The sequence below is a fragment of the Octopus bimaculoides genome, chromosome 5 (assembly GCF_046866305.1).
Source record: "Octopus bimaculoides isolate indiv1 chromosome 5, ASM4686630v1, whole genome shotgun sequence".
Lineage (NCBI taxonomy): Eukaryota > Metazoa > Mollusca > Cephalopoda > Octopoda > Octopodidae > Octopus > Octopus bimaculoides.
The window spans coordinates 113,126,471-113,146,290 of record NC_142932.1 but is presented as its reverse complement, the minus strand read 5'-3'; the positions used below and the strand labels follow the sequence as shown (position 1 = coordinate 113,146,290).

The window sequence follows — 19,820 nt, the reverse complement described above, 5'->3', positions numbered from 1 at the left end:
TCCACCCAGCATAGATTAGTGGTTAGTGACTTCAGGATAAGAACTAAATGGACTCAGAGGGACAAGGCAGTCAGGAAATTAAATAAAACTGAACAATCTTTTGATTAGTTGTAGAGTCAAAGAAGTATTTGTTGATGCATATGACAAGGAGGAGGTGATAGACATTGGCTTCAAGACAACTTGTTGCAAGCTACTGACTAGATTTGTGGATGGAGTAAGGTACCAGGTAGATGGAAGACAACCTGTTGGCAAAATGGAAAGGTAGTTGGCTTTTAAAGTTAAAAGGCAGGCTTGGAAAGAGAAGTAAAGAACAGTATCAGTTAGCCAGAAGATATTGTGTAAATGTAACAAGGAGTGAAGCTGAAAGAAGTTAGCAAGCAATGAGATTGTAAAGCTGGATTATAAAGCAGTGTTCTGTGGTAAATAGAGCTCTGATTGGGTGGGTAGGAGTGTATATAGAATGATAGTGGTCGCTGATGTTGAAAGAGGAGAATATTGGAAAAGAGAGGATCCATTCCAAGGAGACCAGACAGCAATGCTAGCTGTTAAAGTTGACATCTGTATGGTCTAATTCAAGTCACTGAGCCATTGCCATATGGTAAATTGCTTGCATAGTTGATCAGATAGCTCAGAGAAGTACCACCATATTTAATAACTGGTATAGCAATATCATAATTATTATAAGGGCAAAAGAATGCTGTAAGAAGAACCAGCTGCAAAGGCATCAACTGGACAAACCAAGGGATGAAAGTAGTGGAGAATTAACTTAGGTGAGATTGGTTCATATCTTCTTCCTTGTGTGATTACTACATAAGCTCTTAACCATGCTCTGTAGTCTGATGTTTACTAAGTAAATTAAATGTAGATTAATGTTTCGGGAGAGTTGTGCAAGCCATGTACAGAGATGTCAGCATGATGGCAGTTAGTTATAAGTTCAGTGAGGAATGGATGTTCATTAAAGTTTTGTTCTCAGCCGTCTCCTATTACAGTTCTCCAGGCCATAACAGAAGAGTTTAAGATGAGCTGTCAATGAGAACTTCTGTACACTGATGACCTAGTTCTCATAGCTGTATCTGTCAGTTATAGAAATTCCAAATGTGGATGTACAGACTAAAATTGAGAAGCCTCAAGGTAAATTTAACTGAAACAAAAACTCCAGATTGTAGGAAAGAAGGCATGACTCTACTGTTATCAAAGAGATCGTCATGTTCTATATGCAGAAAAGGAATAAGTAAGATCTCTGTACTGTGTACCACATATGAACTATGGGTGCACAAGAGGTGCTGGGTCATCACAGGTAGGCTGATAGGTAAATGAAATTAAAAAAGAAAAGGCTTGAAAGAGTACTAACGAAATCATATTTTCAAAAGCTCAAGGCTCTCAAAGTATTTCAATAGTTTGTTTCCTAAGTAACCTAATAGTTAATGTAGGTTTCTGAAAGTATAGTAACCAGAGTAAATATTGTGTAGAAAGTGTTCAGAGACCTGCTGGTAGCTTGAAATTCTCAAAGTGAAGGACTGGTTATATGCTTGTGAACAAAGTGATGTTGCATGGCAGTGAAACATGGTTACTGAATATGGATGATGTGTAAAGGCTGGAGAAAAAGGAACACACTCTGCTTGATGTGTAATGGTAGTTTGTATGAACAATGAAACAGTGGAAATGAGCCGAATAAAAGACTGAAGACTGAATGCAAGTGGAATCAAATGCAGTGTACAAGAGGGAAGGCTATGCAGTTAGGATACGTGATGCATGTAGAGGATGACAGCTGGCTGAAGGAGTGTCAACTAATCTAAGTTGAAGAGTTAGGCAGAAGAGAGAGACTTGAGAAGATATGATAAAAGCTGATATCAAGATACTAAATCTCACTAATATCACAACGGTCTGCAACAGATGGTGAGATGTGCTAATGAAGGCCCATGCAGACAAAATGATGATAATGGTTATAATAAAATTTCCATTCACATAGTATTGTCACCTCAAGGTTGTGGTAAAAAAAAGAGAAAAACTTGCTCTAAAAGTAATACTAGAACCTAAATATATATTGTCTTTTTTTAATTGAATGTTAGAAAATTGTGTTTGTAAATTAGCTTAATATTTAAACAATATTTTTATTTGTTATGCATTAAAAATAAAAGAATGCTTTTAGAAACTAACATTTTCCTGAGATCTTGGCTATAGTATGTGCACTATGTAAAGGCTCTATTATTTATTAGTAATTGATCAAATTTATAGCTGCACATGCTTAATTGGTTTTATTTTAATAGCTTATTGATTTACATTGTCTATTTGTTGCTTGTACAGCAAATATTTCAGTTGTGACTTCATATTTTCTGTGCATGCTTTATTGTAGTAATCAAAGTAGTTACAGGGGAATTCAGTTCACACAAAAGTCTGAGAAATACTGACTGCAGAAAACTTATTACAGAAGACATAACTCTGATCCCTTGCATCAAGAAATTTCATGTTCTTGAAAATCTTACTGTTATAGAAAATTCTGTAATATGAAATTTATTTTCTCATTGATTTCCCTGTTATGAATTGAGATGTGTTCTGACATACCCCCCCCCCCCCTCCATACACACTTTTATGCAGGAAAATAATTTTTAAACATGCTCAGTATCATATGTATAGTAAAGAAAGGGAGTAAAAATAATAATGGAATAGATAAGAATATTTTAGCTACATCATTGTAGAGTGTGTACTCTTTTGATGTTGACCACTGTGTGATGGGAGGTGGTACAGTGGCACTTCTAGGATGGAAGATGGACAGTATCTGCATCTCAGTAAATCATCAGCATCTACGTCAGGGGCTATCCTTCGTTGTAATTATAATTCTTGTCAACTGAAGCACATGGATAGCCCTTCAGAGTAAAGAACTTATACAAAGTTGTTTATTGTCATCCACCCATCACTTTATTTATAGGTCCAAATAGGAACTAAATTCATTTAAACTCTTCTTCTGTAATTTTTTAGTTACATTTGCAATTAGGATATTAATATTAAAGATATACACTCTTCCTGTAAGTTCTAATCTTTCACCATATTCTTTACAATCAAATGAAGTCTCTATATTCTCTTCTTGCACTGCAGGTTTCACTTATTCTAATGACATTGGCCCCTCATTAGATTAATTTTCTAAATAGAACTCTAGCAACTTAGGCATATTATCATCTATGGTTTCTTCGAAACCTACATTGTCTGTGTCATAGTATTTTGCTGAATTTAATGCAGACTTTCTGCTGGTGAAAAACCTGACAAGTCATAGATAGTCTGACCATATGTTTTCAAAAACACCATCCATAACAGATGTCTTACTTCATCTTATGACTTGGCTGTGTTGTCTACAGCATTCATGATGTCACACATTCGCCATTAGTCCATAAGTGTGTATATTTATCCTCTTCAATTGTTTTTAAAAGTTCTTCTCAGATAATATTCTATGAAGCTAGCTCACCTTGATCCATTGGATGGAGCAAGGAGGCTATGTTCTTGGGGATACAGTCTATTCTTACATTATCAAAACAACTATTTAAATTCACTCTGTAGCTTGGTGCATGTCTAAAAGCAACTGCTTTGTTTGAAATAAACCTGGTACTATACCTTTTTACTATAGGACCAAAAGAAAAATGTTTGCAAGTCAATCTTGGAAAGCACTCATTGTCATCCAAGTCTTAATTAAACTTAATCCTTGAAATCCCTAAGATTTTTAGTTTTATACATGAATAAGTGTTTTAATTTTATATCACCCACAGCATTTCCTCCCACAGGAGTCATCAGATGAACCATCAGAAACTTTGGAACCAGTTACTGATTTTTTTTTTTTACAAGAATTAAGTCCTTGCAAGCATGTGCTTCTAGAAAAGCTATTTCATCAATATTATGCACTTGTTCTAATGTGTAGCCTTCTTAGGACATGTATTTTCTTCAGTTCCTTAGAATAATAGTTAGCAGGTTCACCAAAGCTTTTAACTGGCCAGAAAAGGATTTAACTCAGGATTTGCATCTTTCTTTCTCTGAAAATTATAGTCTTGTAACTTTTATTGGATTGACTGTTGTGCTTATCAGCACGTTGTCCAGTTTGTTGACCTACATACCACCCATTTTGTATTAAGCATCATATCAGATCTATTAAGGAAAAAAAAAAACTATGTTCAAGCAATTAATAGAGTAGCTGCTTGAGCACTTGACCTAATTTTATCTGTATTCCTTCTGTAGACACTGCAAGCTTTTTGCAATATGGCTGATTCTTTTCTCTTGCATTAAACTTTTCTAAAATATCAAGTTTAACGTTTAATATAATCTCCTTATGACTCCCTTTGGCACTACTTCTTTCATTTCTATTTAATGGCCTTTTTCCAGTCATGTGTTAGAGTAATGCACTATACTTTACATGTTTGTAGTTAAATCCAACAGCAGTGGAAATAGACAAGAAATCCATGCCAAATAATAAGGAAATTAGTGATGGTCTGTATTGGCAAAAAGTAATGTTTTTATAACATCAAAATCAGAGGTGGAGAAGTGATGTCAAAAGGTGGGAACTGTACAATACAGGAGGAAGTGTTGTATGATTTAAATCTTTGGATGTTAACCACCCGAAACCAGCTCTGGTTGAATGATGATAAACCTTCCATTCAAAATTTTATGTTAATTTATGATCCAAACACTGTCTTTAATCCTCTTGTTTCAGCTATTAGATGGTGGCCATGCTGGGGAACCTCATTGAAGAATTTTTAGTTGAATGAAGACACACATACACACACACGATGGGCTTCTTTCAGTTTCTGTCTGCCAAATCCACTCACAAGGCTTTGACCCAAGGTTATAGTAGAAGACATTTGCCCAAAGTGCCACACACTGGAACTGAGCTCAGAACCATGTGGTTGGAAAGGAAACTACTTACCACACACCTGCCTGCACCTAGCTTAATAATGACAGTTCTTCAATATTTTCAAAATTAGGTGAAACTTTTTCAATAGAAATATAAATTCAAATCGAGAATGTTGAGAACAATGAAATACAAGGTCAATTTAATTGATGCATGCACAAAGTAGAGGAAAGAGGGAGTTTTTAGATGACAGAGACTGGAAAATGAGGAGTTGAACAATCAAATGTAATAATCTCGCACCAAATATATATATTAAAAATAATTAATTTTTATACATATACATGCTGGTGCCACATATATTACTCCTGTGCCAGTGCCACATAGTACACTCTGTAAAGTGGTTGGTTAGAAAGGATATCCAGCTGTAGAAACCATGCCAAAAAAGACAATTGGAGCTTGGGAAGCTCTCTCTCACCGGCTCCTGCCAAACTGTCCAACTCATACCAGCATGGAAAACAGATGTCAAACAATGATGATATATAAAAATTAAGGTTTTAGAATTAAGGTTCGCCTGCAAGATTACTGTCCACACCCTGAAATTAGTGGTCGGGTTACATTTTTCATAGTCTGTACTTGTCTTAGACATCATCTGATGGTTGTAAATGAGCATCACCATCGAAAAGCAAGATTGTTTCTAGTTTTCTTTGAAAAATTTGTCTGGCCATGGGGAAATATAACCTTGCTTGGAAACAGGTGAGGGTTAGCAACAAGAAAGGCATCAGCCTGTAGAAAACCTGCCTCAACGAATTCTGTCTGACCCATGCAAGCATGGAAAAGTGGGTGTTAGATGATAATGGTGGTGGTTAAGTATCCCTTAACTATGAAGAGGTGCTGAAAAGTTCCTTCCTTAAAGGGTATCACAAAAGGTCTGGTTGGAGGCCCAACCTTCCAAGTTCTTTTACAGGGCTTTGAAAAATTGAAGGAGTATGTGAATATCAGAGGGGAATATGTTAAATAAAATCATTATTAAATGATCCTCCTGTATTTTCTTTTACCCAAAGCCAAGAACTTTTCAGCACCTCTTTGTAGAGTTTCTATAACAAGGTAGAAAACCTGTATAATACTTTAAGCACATGTCCAGATTATTTAGCATGTGAGATTCAGATTCTTTCAATGGCAATTTTGTATTTCAATTTACTCTGCCTTTCTTACATTTACCACAATCAGCTCCATCCAAAACACCGGCTTAAAAAGAGAAATGATTGTACAGCTAATTGGATTGTGTACACGCAACCAATACATTATCCTGCATGCTGCATTTGTTGGTCACCACCAAACATTTGATCAGTAAATTGTTTGTTTGAGCAAAGGTGATTGGTTCTTTATATAAACGAAAGGAATTTGACAAATTGAAGAGTAAAAAAAAGACCATTTGGAATGGAGGAAATAGTTTTGTGATTTCAGCATCACAAGACAATTGGAGATTTCTGCGGGACAACCTGTTGAAAGCCACCGACCAGATTTGTGGGTGGTGTAAGGTCCCCTCCCAACACAGAGTAACGTGGTGTAAGGTCCCCTCCCAACCCAGAGTAACGTGGTGGTGGAACAAGGAGGTAGACAGGGCTATTAGACAAAAGAAACAGGCTTGGAAGGACTGGAAGAACGGTGGTAGCAGGGAATTGTACCAATGTGCCAGAAGGGAGGCTAGGCGACAGGTTTATTTAGCCAGAGGGGAAGCAGATAAGGAAAGATTTGCCAATGTTCTGCGCCGTGAGGACCAAAGACTCGAGGTATTTCGTGTTGCAAGACAGTGTAGGAGAGAGAATAGTGATGTTGTAGGAGAGAAATGTGTTCGCATGGATGATGGTACGCTTGCATTAAATGAGGATGCAAAGAAAGAGGTCTGGAGATGCCACTATGATAGATTGCTTAATAAAGAGAATGAATGGGAGAAAGAGAGCCTGCCTTATGTCGACACAATAGAGGGAACAGCTATCCGAGTTGATAGTACCAGGGTAGATAAAGCAATTAAGAGTATGAAGACCGGGAAAGCCCCCGGCCCATCAGGAATCACTGCAGAGATGCTCAAAATATCTGGCAGTGTTGGCTATAGCCTAGTCACCCGTATTACGAACCAGGTGATACACGAAGGAGTCATACCCTATGACTGGTGTAGCAGCATCATAGTCAACTGCTACAAAGGTAAAGGGGACGCTTTAGATACAAATAATTACAGAGGCATCAAGCTGTTAGATCAGGTTATGAAAGTTACAGAGAGGGTCATAGCCCAACTAATTAGGGAGCGAATCAATTTAGATGAGATGCAGTTTGGGTTCGTGCCAGGTAAAAGCACTACTGATGCCTTATTTCTAGTGAGACAGTTGCAAGAGAAATACCTAGCTAAGGATAAACCTCTGTACCTGGCTTTCGTTGACATGCAGAAAGCCTTTGACAGGGTCCCCCGATCCCTTATCTGGTGGTCAATGAGGAAACTTGGGATAGAAGAATGGTTAGTGAGAGCTGTGCGAGCCATGTACAGAGATGCTGCCAGTAAGGTGAGGGTTGGAAATGAGTACAGCAATGAATTCCGGGTAGAGGTAGGGGTCCACCAAGGTTCCGTCCTCAGCCCCCTATTATTTACCATAGTCCTCCAGGCAATCACAGAGGAGTTCAAGACAGGTTGCCCCTGGGAGCTCCTCTATGCTGATGACCTTGCCCTAATTGCGGAGTCACTATCAGAACTAGAGAAGTTTCAGGTGTGGAAGCAAGGTCTAGAATTGAAGGGCCTTAGAGTCAACCTAGCTAAAACCAAAATCCTAATAAGTAGGAAGGTAGATAAAACACAAACCCCTTCAGGTAGATGGCCCTGCTCAGTATGTAGAAAAGGAGTAGGTAGTAACTCTATAAGATGTACCCGGTGCAAGCTATGGACACATAAGAGGTGCAGCAACATCAAAGGCAGGTTAACTAGCAAGTTAGTTTTTGTTTGTGGCAGATGTTCAGGTGCAATAAAGACTGCAAACAAACAGGAAACAACTTCTATCTCATTCCAGGGTGAAAAACTAGAGGTAGTTGATAGCTTCCGCTATCTGGGCGACCAAGTTAGTAGTGGGGGTGGGTGCGCTGAAAGTGTAGCTGCTAGAATAAGAATAGCCTGGGCAAAGTTTAGAGAGCTCTTACCCCTGCTGGCGACAAAGGGACTCTCACTCAGAGTAAAAGGCAGACTGTATGACGCATGCGTACGAACAACCATGCTACATGGCAGTGAAACATGGGCTGTAACTGCTGAGGACATACGTAAGCTCGCAAGGAATGAAGCCAGTATGCTCCGTTGGATGTGTAATGTCAATGTGAATACCCGTCAGAGTGTAAGTATCTTGAGAGAAAAGCTGAACATTAGAAGCATCAGTTGTGGCGTGCAAGAGAGACGATTGCGCTGGTATGGACATGTGGTGAGAATGGAGGAGGATAGCTGCGTGAAAAAGTGCCACACCCTAACAGTTGAGGGAACCCGTGGAAGAGGTAGGCCCAGGAAGACCTGGGCTGAGGTGGTGAGGCAAGACCTTCGTACATTGGGCCTCACCGAGGCGATGACTACGGACCGAGACCTTTGGAAATGGGCTGTGCGTGAGAAGACCCGGCAAGCCAAGTAAGATCGTTGCCAGTGCCCCTGGACTGGTTCTTGTGCGGTTGGCACATGAGATGCACCATTTTGAGCGTGGCCGTTGCCAGTACCGCCTGACTGGCTCCTGTAGGATTTTCGAGCGAGATCGTTGCCAGTGCCCCTGGACTGGCTTGTGCGGGTGGCACATAAAAGACACCATTTCGAGCGTGGCCGTTTTCGTGCGGGTGACACGTAAAAGCACCCACTACACTCTCTGAGTGGTTGGCGTGAGGAAGGGCATCCAGCTGTAGAAACTCTGCCAAATCAGACTGGAGCCTGGTGTTGCCATCCGGTTTCACCAGTCCTCAGTCAAATCGTCCAACCCATGCTAGCATGGAAAGCGGACGTTAAACGATGATGATGATGATGATGATGAAGTGTAAACAGGAAAGTTTGTTGTCTAAAATGAGATCAATTGATAGATTAGAAAACTGCTATTTCATATTCATTGGTCAGTGAAGTTATGCTGTGTAAGTGAGAGGTGATAAAGTGTATCCTGTTACATAAAGGCCAAGTACAGTTTAAGATGTGTCTCTAGGAATTGTTACTGCTGTACTAAAGATATGAGATTATAAATTTGTATTAGAAATATTACTGCAGTAAAATTGAGTTTATTTCTTACAGGTTTCATCTATTAAGATATTCATTTTTGGGTTTTTTTAATGTTTTTAAAAATTAGTTACTGACGGTTATTATTAGTTTGGTTCTATTTTATTACATTTATATTACATTCTTCAGAGGCAAGCCTGATCTAGAAGGAAAAGATAATTTACTCATCACCTGAGATGGGAAATGATATTTCTGTTTCATTTGCCTTTTTTTTTTTTTTGTTTCCATCCAGAAGTCAAAACTGAATGATATAAGATTATTTTATGTTCTGTGTTGTTCAAATTTGATTTAATTATGCCAACATAGAAAAATGGGTGTTAGAATGTAATTATGACACATAATACAATAAATGCTTTTTAAAAATCATGTTGAATCTTAAAAGCGACCTGTAATTTTTTTCTGAATTTCTGGTTTACCATCTTGACTATTCTGCGATAAAAATCAGCAGACATATACTTGTAAAGTTATGAGATTACTTCAGTAATAATAATTTTATTAAATATCTTAAATCTTTGGTGACAACAATAGCTTCAGAAAAATTTGCAAGCCTTTCCCCTAAATGCTCTGAATCATTATATAAACTGACAACATTAAAGAGCCTAAGATTTAAGGGCTTTTTTTTTTTTTTTTGTATGAATATTCTTTAATTCTTTAAATTGCTTCAGCTTTAAAGCTGCGGCCATGGTGGGGCACCACCATTGGAATATGTTAATGATATAAAAATGAATTTTGAAACTGAAAATAATATGAAATTGTATTAATATAATATGGTATTTATGAAATTATTTATATTTTTCAGGAATCACCTCATCAATGTACTGAAACGTGAGTATGTATTTTATGTATAAAGGCTTCTAAAATTAACATTTGAATAGTTATCTGCTAATTTAGATATTTAAAAGAAATTAATTTTAGATGTTTAAAGCTATTTTCCTTTCTGTTTCTTTCACAAAATGTGTTTAAAATATTGATAGGTGGGATGGGGTGAGGGAGTCATGTGGTTAAGAAGCTCACTTTGCAACCACATGGTTTTAGGTTCAGTCCCACTGCAGTACCTTGGGTACATGTCTTCTAATATGCCCCTGGGACCATCTGATGCCTTGTGAGTGAAGTTGGTAGGTGGAAACTGTATGGAAGTGTATTGTATGTCTATGTGCGTGTGTGCATGCCTGTGTTTGTTTGCCTCCCCCTACTATTTGACAACGGTTGTTGGTTTGCTTACATCCCTGTAACTTTGCAATTCAGCAAAAGAGACTGGTAGAATAAGTACCAGACTTTTAAAAAACAAAAAAACAAAAACCTACTGAAGTCAATCTTTTTGACGAAAAAACAATTAAAGGCCTGGCTCCAGCCTGATTACAATCCAATGACTGAAACGTCTAAAGGCTAAAAGCATTCTTACGTTTTCATTTGAAATAGTTATCACTAAAATCTTGAAGCTTGCATTGAAGAGCTTATAATTCTTATCTTGGTAGTATTTAATAATGAAGTCTTACAAAATATATAGGTGTGTGTCTTAGTAGGTATGATACTTATCCTAATTACGCACATGTGCGTGCGTATGTCATTGGGGCATGTTTCATTATGCACGTTTGGTTAAATAAACAACTGAAAACTGTATTAATCATTTTAATGTTGAGCCATTTATATTTTCTAAAGGTACATTTAGTTAGTATAGGAGTAGGGGTAATATATTCCTTATGCTAAGGGGAGAAGGCTTAGCTGTGCTTACAGTCATGCATAATCATATTCCGAGGAGTGTCGAGTAAAATAATAGTTCATTTTGTTAGTGAGCAAGCGGATAAATGTGTGAATGAACACCACTTATTAGTTGTCTGTAGCTATTTTTATAGCTTCAGTGGTGGATTGGAGATTAAGAGTTAACTGTTGTGTGGTGATTAGTTAATGTTTAGAAGCTGTTACATTGCGATTGGTTGCCAATTAATGGATAATATATAAGGTAGGTATTGGTTATGAAGTGGGACTGGGAGGTATGGAAGTGTGTTGGGGTTAGTTTAGTTATTAATTGGAAATTTTGTTCATGGTTTTCGTCAATTTATGTTGGAACAAACTTATTGAATACCTTATAAATGAAGGGATTAAGCTAGCTTTTATCTTTTACTTGTTTCAGTCACTAGTCTGTGGTCATGCTGGGGCTACTGACTTTCAAGGCTGATGGAATAAGTTACAGGAATGTAAACAAACCAACATCATTTGTTGGTAGGGTACAACAGACACACACACAAAGATGAATTTGTGTGTGTGTATATATCATCATCATCATTTAACAGCTGTTGTTTATGCTGGCATAAGGACTTCTTTCAGTTCCTGTCTATCAAATTTACTCATGGTTTTGGTCAGCCAAAGGCTATAGTAGAAGACATTTACCCAAGGTGCCATGCAGTAAGACTGAACCCAGAACCATGTGGTTGGGAAGCAACAAACTTTTTTTTTTGCATTATTACAGTTGACGGGAATTTTGTTTACCAAAATACACATAAAAGTTTTTGGGGGAAAATGTGACTTTTCAACCTATTGCATGTATCTGATTCCTTGAAAGGGTTAATGTGGAAATGTAGAAGAGCCTTGTTTAGTATATGGGAAAGGAGCAAGTAGGAACTTAATGCTGGTACTTAATGGTTACAGGAAAGGAAAACCAAGACTTTAGATGCACAAGACTAGCTAGGAGTAGAGGAACCCTTGAAATGAAATTCACGAACCACTCTGGTGATGACAGAAACATGACATGGTAAGTGAAAGTGGAGCATGTGTTGGTAGGGAAATCCCAGAAATAAGTGTTAAGATGTTAGGTTTCAAGAATAAAATCATGAAGGATCATGACATGGGGTGGGGGTATGCTGTACAACAAAATCCTTTTTAAACCAACAGATGATAAAATGACACTGATAACAGATGGGGAATTGTACTTTAACTTTACTGCTTGCATTCTTTTTTATATTGTAAAAATGGGAAGATTTTATTAAGATTGTCTGTGCGAGGAGAGGTTTTTCTTTTCATATACATTAGCAGGCATGGCTTTCTTCCCAACCACATGGTTCTGGGTTCAGTTCCACTGTGTGATACCTTAGGAAAGTATCGTCTACTATAGTCTACGGCTGACCAAGAAATTGAAAGAAGCCCATTGTGTGTGTGTGTGTGTGTGTTACCCACCACCACTTGACAACCAGTGTTGCTGTGTTTTCATCCCTGTAATTTTGCAGTTCAGCAAAAGAGACTGATAGAATAAGGACCAGGCTTTAAAAAAAAATAAAAGTATTAGGGTCAATTCATTCAACTAAAAATTATTCAAGGCAGTGCCCAAGCATGGCTACATTCTAATGACTGAAATGAGTAAAAGATATTAAGTTTACAATGTTCGGCAAAGCCACAAGAAATCGGTCAGTTGCAATAAGTGATGTTTTGAATAAATACATCTAAGATGCTAGTAGTTGTGTTCTATGTATTTTAGACACCCCTGTGTTATTGCTTTAAAATTGTGTGTATGTATTTTCTTGGAGTGGCACTAGTATTCTTCATCAGAATTGCACCTTTTGATACCAACCCACTCCCTGATTTCATGATACAAAACTTTTTTAGAGTTCATCTTTATATTAAAACTGTCCACAATTTTATGTAAGTTATCTTTTAAGACATTCTAAACATTGGCTTGATAATGAATAAAGTTAACTATTTTACTAACTTCTTCCAAATTGTTCATTGTTTTCAAATTTAATTGAAATAAACAACCTGCAGATTATCTCAGAAATATATAACAAGAGATGTTTTCTCAGTTTTTCTGTTTTTTTTTTTTTTTGTACAGTGTTATATTATCTCTCAATTCAACTTCAATGTTTAGGCAACTAAAATTTCTTGTTCAATTTAAAAACTTTCATTAGTTAGATATCAGGAGTATTCTCAGTTATTGACTCTTGATGTACAAACTGAAGAGTTTTTAGATCACTAAATGATTGATTTAGGAATGAAAAAAAGCTGTCTTAAAGACACTATTGATAACAGTTTGTCTAAAAGATCTTCTAGTTCTACAATACAAACTTTCCTGTTTTAAAAGTGACCTACACAAAAACTTTCCATCAAAATTTCATGTTATATTCCAAACACCACAGTTATTTTATTAAATTTTTCAGCAGTGTATTTGAACAGAAATATTACAAAAGGGTGTATTAGCAAAGATTGACAAAGATATTTTATATTTCTTTTCAAATTTGTAAAACTTACTTCAGAGCTTTATTGAAGGATTAAAAGCGAATCTGTGAAAGCAGATGTTAGTACGCTTATTGTTTAGTTGGATAGATATTATGGAGGGTCAAGATGAAGACTAAACTTCTGCCTTTATATGAAAGCAATTTATAATGGGGGTAGGGGAGAATTAAGGGAAAAAGTATTTGAAAAAAAGTTTATTTTACAATATTGATTGTAATTTCATATTGGGAATCTTGAACATTTGTATCAATCTATTTCTAGATTAAATTAAATGACAAGCAGATTGAATTAAACTTTGATCATCAGTTTAAAATCATTAAAGATTTATCTTAATGATAATTTGTAGCATTTTTACAACATGATACAAAAATAAATAAATAGATGAAATAATAAAAATACCAACACAGACACCATTTAAGGCTGGCTTATCTGTATTATGTAAATACAAAATAGCAACTTGTCTTTCAATAATTAAACAAAAGAGAGTAAAATGAGATTTTATCATGCAATTCCATGTGATTGACTTTTAATGTTCTACAAACAAGCCGTGTAGCTTTTTAACTCATTGGTGCTCTAGAGTTGTGAAACTTTTCAGCATTGACTAAAAGCAAATATTTTTTTTAGTTTCTTTGTGTGTAAATGCAGTTTGTTTGGCTAAAATATATACATTATCATATACTTTGTGCGTTATTTAACTTAGCATATAAGCATTGTTTCAGTTTCTTTTCAATTGATCTATTTAAGATATTGCTATATGTGCTATTTCTATTATGGCATGAAATCCATTAAGTTATTGTGTATGTTAATTGCCAAATTTTCTCTCTTTATTCCATATATAATTTACGACTGCAGCAACTTGTAATTAGCTTTAGGAATAGCTAATAAAAATATTTGACTAGTACATTTTTGTTTCAAAACATTTGAATGACTATGCTTTATTTTATGATAGTTACATCTCCTTTCAATTTGAAATGTGAATTTGCCTATGATATTTATTTTGCTGTGATAATTATTTTCTGAAGTTAGAGCTATGAGTAATTTTATAAATTATTCATACCAAAGTTTGTAAAGAAAAAAAAGACATTCTTTGAATACGAAAGTTATAACTTGATATGTAAAAGCTGCATAATTTTGTGTTCAAAGATATCTAAAATAATTAGAATATCCTATATTTTCATTATTTCATGTATACTTGAATTTATGCGGTTATCCAGAATGTATGCCCTGAAGTTAGCTCTGACTTATGGTCAAAGACATACCATCATTGATCAGCCTTGTCTTTTTTTTTGACATCCAGGACTGCATTATCCTCTGACTACCTTCTTTTACTTTCCAAGATAGTAGAAATTTGGTTGCTATTTCTAGCAGGTCATATTATTGTATACAGGCTTCACTTACTGGCTCATACTTTAATTACATCTGGAGATAACAATCAATTATTACATTATTTACATACTCTCTCCTGTTTGATAGTGGTACATTATTAAAAACTATCTTGCCTATAGTGCTCAAGTAATTATTGTTGCTGCAGTTAATGTTATCTATTTCTCATTTATTGTATTGTCTAATTACCTTATTGCTGTATTCTGTATTCTTTTTGATAAGGCCTATGTACCTACTTCCTCATATAATCATCATCATTTTAACAATACTATCATTTGGAACAAGCCAGCAGTTTGTCTTGATCTTACATCATCTCACAATCCAGCTATTACTTCTTCCCAACTCTGGTCTACGACCCTTAACTCACTAAATTTATCACTCACACTGTCTCCTTCATTTACATTACCATAATAGCAGAATTATCCCTTCTCCATAGATTAGCTTTTCAACTCCTCCACTTCAGATTATCAATGCAAATCCAATGGATTATTACACTTTTGACTTTTGTCAGCATATGCTACTATTCATATTTTTCCTACCACACATCATCATCATTCTTAATATACATCTCATATTTTCCATTTATGTAATGAAAGAAATCCTGTTGCCAATGGATATAACATTTCCCTAGATTTTTATAATCCTATCTTGCAACAAAACAGAATTTATTAAAAAAAAAAAAAGAATCCTCTGAAAGTCAGAAGTTTTATCCATAAACACAGATGTTGTTAGCTATTTAAGTACATGTGATATTCTTGTTCATCATCATTCTACTAATGATTTCTTTGGTGTTCCTGTTTACCTATTGTTTGCACCCAGTGAGGCAACTTTCACTTTATTGATCTAAATTTTTTTTCCAGTCTTACCCTACTGTCTTAAAAAGGGTAGATTGTACCAAATAATGTGATCCTTATACAGCTATACAAAAGCAACCACAATTTTAAGTACCTATTAAATTCCCTTGTACTAATGAACTTTTGTGTCTATGTTCGTAATTGGTACCATTGTCTTAGCTGAGTATAAACATTTGGTTTGGATATGTAATCATGTTTACCTTAAATGACGAACACACACACACACACACACACACACACACACATTATTATTTTTATGATTGGAAATCTTAATAGTTTACTTTATATCATGGACTGCTAATATTTGTGTGATGAAAACTAATTCCAGTCTTAACAACATGGAAAATTTTGGTGAAAACTGTTTCAAAGAATTTATAAAAAATAGAACATTAAATGATCGCTCTGCTGCCAAGGATTAAATAACTACAAAACACTGAGAGTTGTCATGTGATAAATGAGATAGAAATAATTTTTAAAAAGTCTAAGTAGCTTGCACTGTGTCACTGTAAGTGTGCTAGTGTGAGTGGACTGAATATACTGGAGGTGCTTTGGTGTAATGCTTAGTGCAGTAATTTGGATTATGGCAAATGTATAATGGCATGGACAGTTTTGTGTGCATGTTTTGCTAATTTGAGTCCGTGTTTGTAAAGTGTCTGTTTAATGTGTGTGTGTGTAATCATCCTCATTTAATGTCCGTTTTCCAAGCTGGCATGGGTTGGACAGTTTGAGAGGGGCTGGCTAAGCAGAAGACTGCACCAGGCTTCACTGTCTGTTTTGGCATATAAATATATATATATATAACACACATTTTTATCTTTGTCTCAGTTGAACATAGCTTATTATGAAGAGGCTCTCTCAGGGCATATGAGCAAATGGATGAGTTTAATTGCTTGAGTTAATATACAACAGTTGTTGTACAAGCCCCTTAGAACTGATGATAAATTTGTTTTGTGTCATATAAAATAATACGTCATTGTGTGTGTGTACACGTATGTGTATGCACATTTGTATGTTTTTATTTATTGATTTACTTCTCTCAATTATATAAGAGCCAGAAACTAATACTTTAATTCTCTTTCCCTCTTCAATTGTTGTTAACTCCTTCTTCATGCCTAATGTTGAACTGGTTTATTATTTTGATTGTGTATAAGAATTGGGAAGCTCTAAATAGGTCTTTCATTGGTATATTTATAAATACGTTTAATAGTTGACCCACACATTGCTCTATATAAATTATTCATGTTGATAAAGGTTAAAGATGTTTGTGAAATATAGTTGTCTCATTTCTGAGAGAAGCGAGCTATTATTGTTGAAATTTACTAACAAAAGAAATGACAATATTTACTGCTCTGTAGGGACATTTTTTTGTAGTGCCATGAAGATGATGAAATTTCATTTGTGGGTACTACAAAAGAGTAGGTTAGATGTCAACTTTATGGGAGGATTTATTTCAGAGATTCAAATTTAGTTGGTATATATTCTATAGCTGATTGAATGGTAAGTACCTCATGGATTGTATGTTAAAATCTATTAGTGAGCTGATGTACTGTAACTTAGTAGCACTTGTGTCTGCATTCATTTTAGATGAATTGGGTCAGCTCCAATCAGTGATGCCACAGCGCTACAAAGGGAAACCAACCACACACAATTTTCAGACATCTAAATTGGAAATTGTCAATTGGTTGTGATTCCATATTGATGCTTTTGTAGCTAAGGGTGCATTTTCCTTTATTCTTTTAATATATGGAGCAGACATGGCTGTGTGTTGGTCACCTGACCATGTGGTTTCAAGTTCAGCTTCTTTCAATTTCCATATACCAAATCCACTCACAAAGCTTTTGTCAGTCTGAGGTTATAGTCGAAGACATTTGGTCAACGTGCCACTCAGACTGAATCCAGAACCATGTGGTTGGGAAGCAAACTTCTCAAAAAAGTTTTTTAATTTGTTATATGAGATTTCAGTTTTACTCATATATATATGTGTGTGTGTTTGTGGTAAATGTTAAAATTATTTTAACATTAAACTGATGGATTTCTATTTCTTTATTTTTTGTTTTGTAGAGTACAGCTTTAAGTTTTACAAATAAAAAGGCTAACAACTCTAAAATTTTAGTTTGCTCACCTTTATCAGATAGTCTGACAAAGGCGAGCAAGTTGAAACTTCTAAGTTGCTGCTAACCTTTTCCTTGTAATATATATATCACCATCATCATCATCGTTTAACGTCTGCTTTCCATGCTAGCATGGGTTGGACGATTTGACTGAGGACTGGTGAAACCGGATGGCAACACCAGGCTCCAATCTAATTATATATATATATATATATATATATGTATATATACATATATATATATATGTATATATATATATATATATATATATATATATATATATAGTTCAAAAACACAATAACAAAAAAACAAAAAAACAACAAAGTGAGGACGTGATATGGATAGTATTATTGGACGCTCAGGAAAGGAAAGAGAGTGTATGACGTTTCGGGCGTAGCCCTTCGTCGGAAAGATGGAAAGTTCGGAGAATGGAAGAACGGAGAAAGAGGAAAATGGTACCGATGCCCACGAGGTTACATGATGAAAAGACCGGAAGAGGAGGTGGTGGGGGAAAAATTCTTTCTAAGATAGGAGAGTGAAAAAGGGAGATGAATATCGGTGCGCGTGCGAAAGTCTGCGAATGTGTGTGTGATAACAGAACGTGTGTGTGCGTATGTATGTGTGTGTGTGTGTGTGTGCATGGTTTGGTGGTTTATCTGTTAGTGTGTTTGTGTGTGTGTGTGTATGACGTAGTGGAAGAAATTAGTAGCAGGACTGGTTAGTGGACGCTGTAGACAGTGTAGGTAGGTCAACAGGTGGTTGTTTGGGTGTGTGTGTTCGTGTTTGTGTGGGGTTGTCGGTGTTAGGTACGTGTGTGTGTGTGTATTTTGTATGTGCGCGTGTGTGTATGTGTATGTTTTCTGTGCGTGCGTGTGTGTTTGTGTGTATGTGTATGTTGTGTGTATGTGCGTTGCTGTGTACGTGTGTGTGCGTGCGTTTGCTATTGTATATGCGTGTGTTGTTTATGCCCATGTGTGTATGATTGTATGCGTGTCTGTGAGTGTGTAGTGTTGGTGAGAAGTGGGTGTGTGTGTATATGTGTGGATGTGCGTGTGTGTGTGGGATTGTGAGTGTTAGGTACGGGTGTGTGTGTGTTTATGTATGTCTGTATGTGTTTCCGTGTGCGCGTGTGTGTATATTTTTTGTGCGTGCGTGTATGTGTATATTGTGTATGTTTTCGTGCGTACGTATGTTATGTATATGAGTGAGTATTGTGTATGTGAGAGGTGTGTGTGTATGTGTGCCTGTGTGTATATGTGTATGTGTGTCGTGTATGTGTGTATGTGTGTGTGTGTGTGGTTTTATGTATGTGAGGGGTGTGTATGTGTATGTTTATGTGTGTGCGTGCGTATGTGTGCCAGATATGTGTGTTATTTTGTGTGTGCACTCCTGTGTGTATGTGTGTGCATGTGTATGCGGCTGTGTATGTAGGCGTGCGCGTATATATGGGTGTGTGTGTGTATATATGTGCGTTCGGCTATGTGTGTGTGAGGGCGCGTATGTATGTTTGTCATGTATGTGGGCGGTATATATGTAAGGTGTGTGGGTATTTGTGCGTGTAGGTAGTGGTGAGATAAAAAGTAGAAAAAAGTAAGTCTAATAACAAGAGAATAATGGATATAATGTAAGGGGGACGAGGGGGGGGGGGTTACATATATATATATATATATATATATATATATGTAAATAAATAAATAAAAGAGAGAGAGATACCTGATGCAATAGGTTCTTTCTATAAGCCTATGAAACTTTAAGCTGCACAGAGCAACTTAAGTTGCATGCTTGCCTGTCTTATAAATTTGGGTAGTAGTTACATTGATATATAGGTTTGTGCTTTACTGTTGAGTTCATATTTCATGGAGTTGATTCAATTAACTTTGGATTTTGTTGATTAATTTGACATTATGCCTAATTTATGTTACCAGAATGCTTAAAGCATAAAATAAAATCTATTTAAATGATACATTAAGATCTAATTTTCTTACCACTGACCCTAAGCTGCTATCCTGTTTTATCTTTATCAGAAATTCTTAATCCATATACCCTCTTCCTAAAATTACTGCTAAGCTTAAATTGTCTCTTAGTCTCTATAATCTAGTAAATGTGTCACATAAAGCTATTCACAAATCTCATTTAAGGTTTGACTCTAG

General features: G+C 35.9%; 1 protein-coding gene across 2 annotated transcripts in view; it reads left to right on the top strand.

Moving 5' to 3' along the window:
* Nucleotides 1–19,820, top strand: part of LOC106868466 (ADP-ribosylation factor 6) — an 82,990-nt gene that overhangs the window by 12,894 nt on the left and 50,276 nt on the right. Inside the window, exon 2 of one of the 2 annotated variants that reach the window (XM_014913739.3) lies at nucleotides 9,901–9,926. The gene's annotated coding sequence lies outside the window, so the exon portion shown is untranslated. Of the gene's footprint in view, nucleotides 1–9,900; nucleotides 9,931–19,820 lie in introns of both variants that reach the window. The other variant, XM_014913748.3, reaches the window with a different exon arrangement.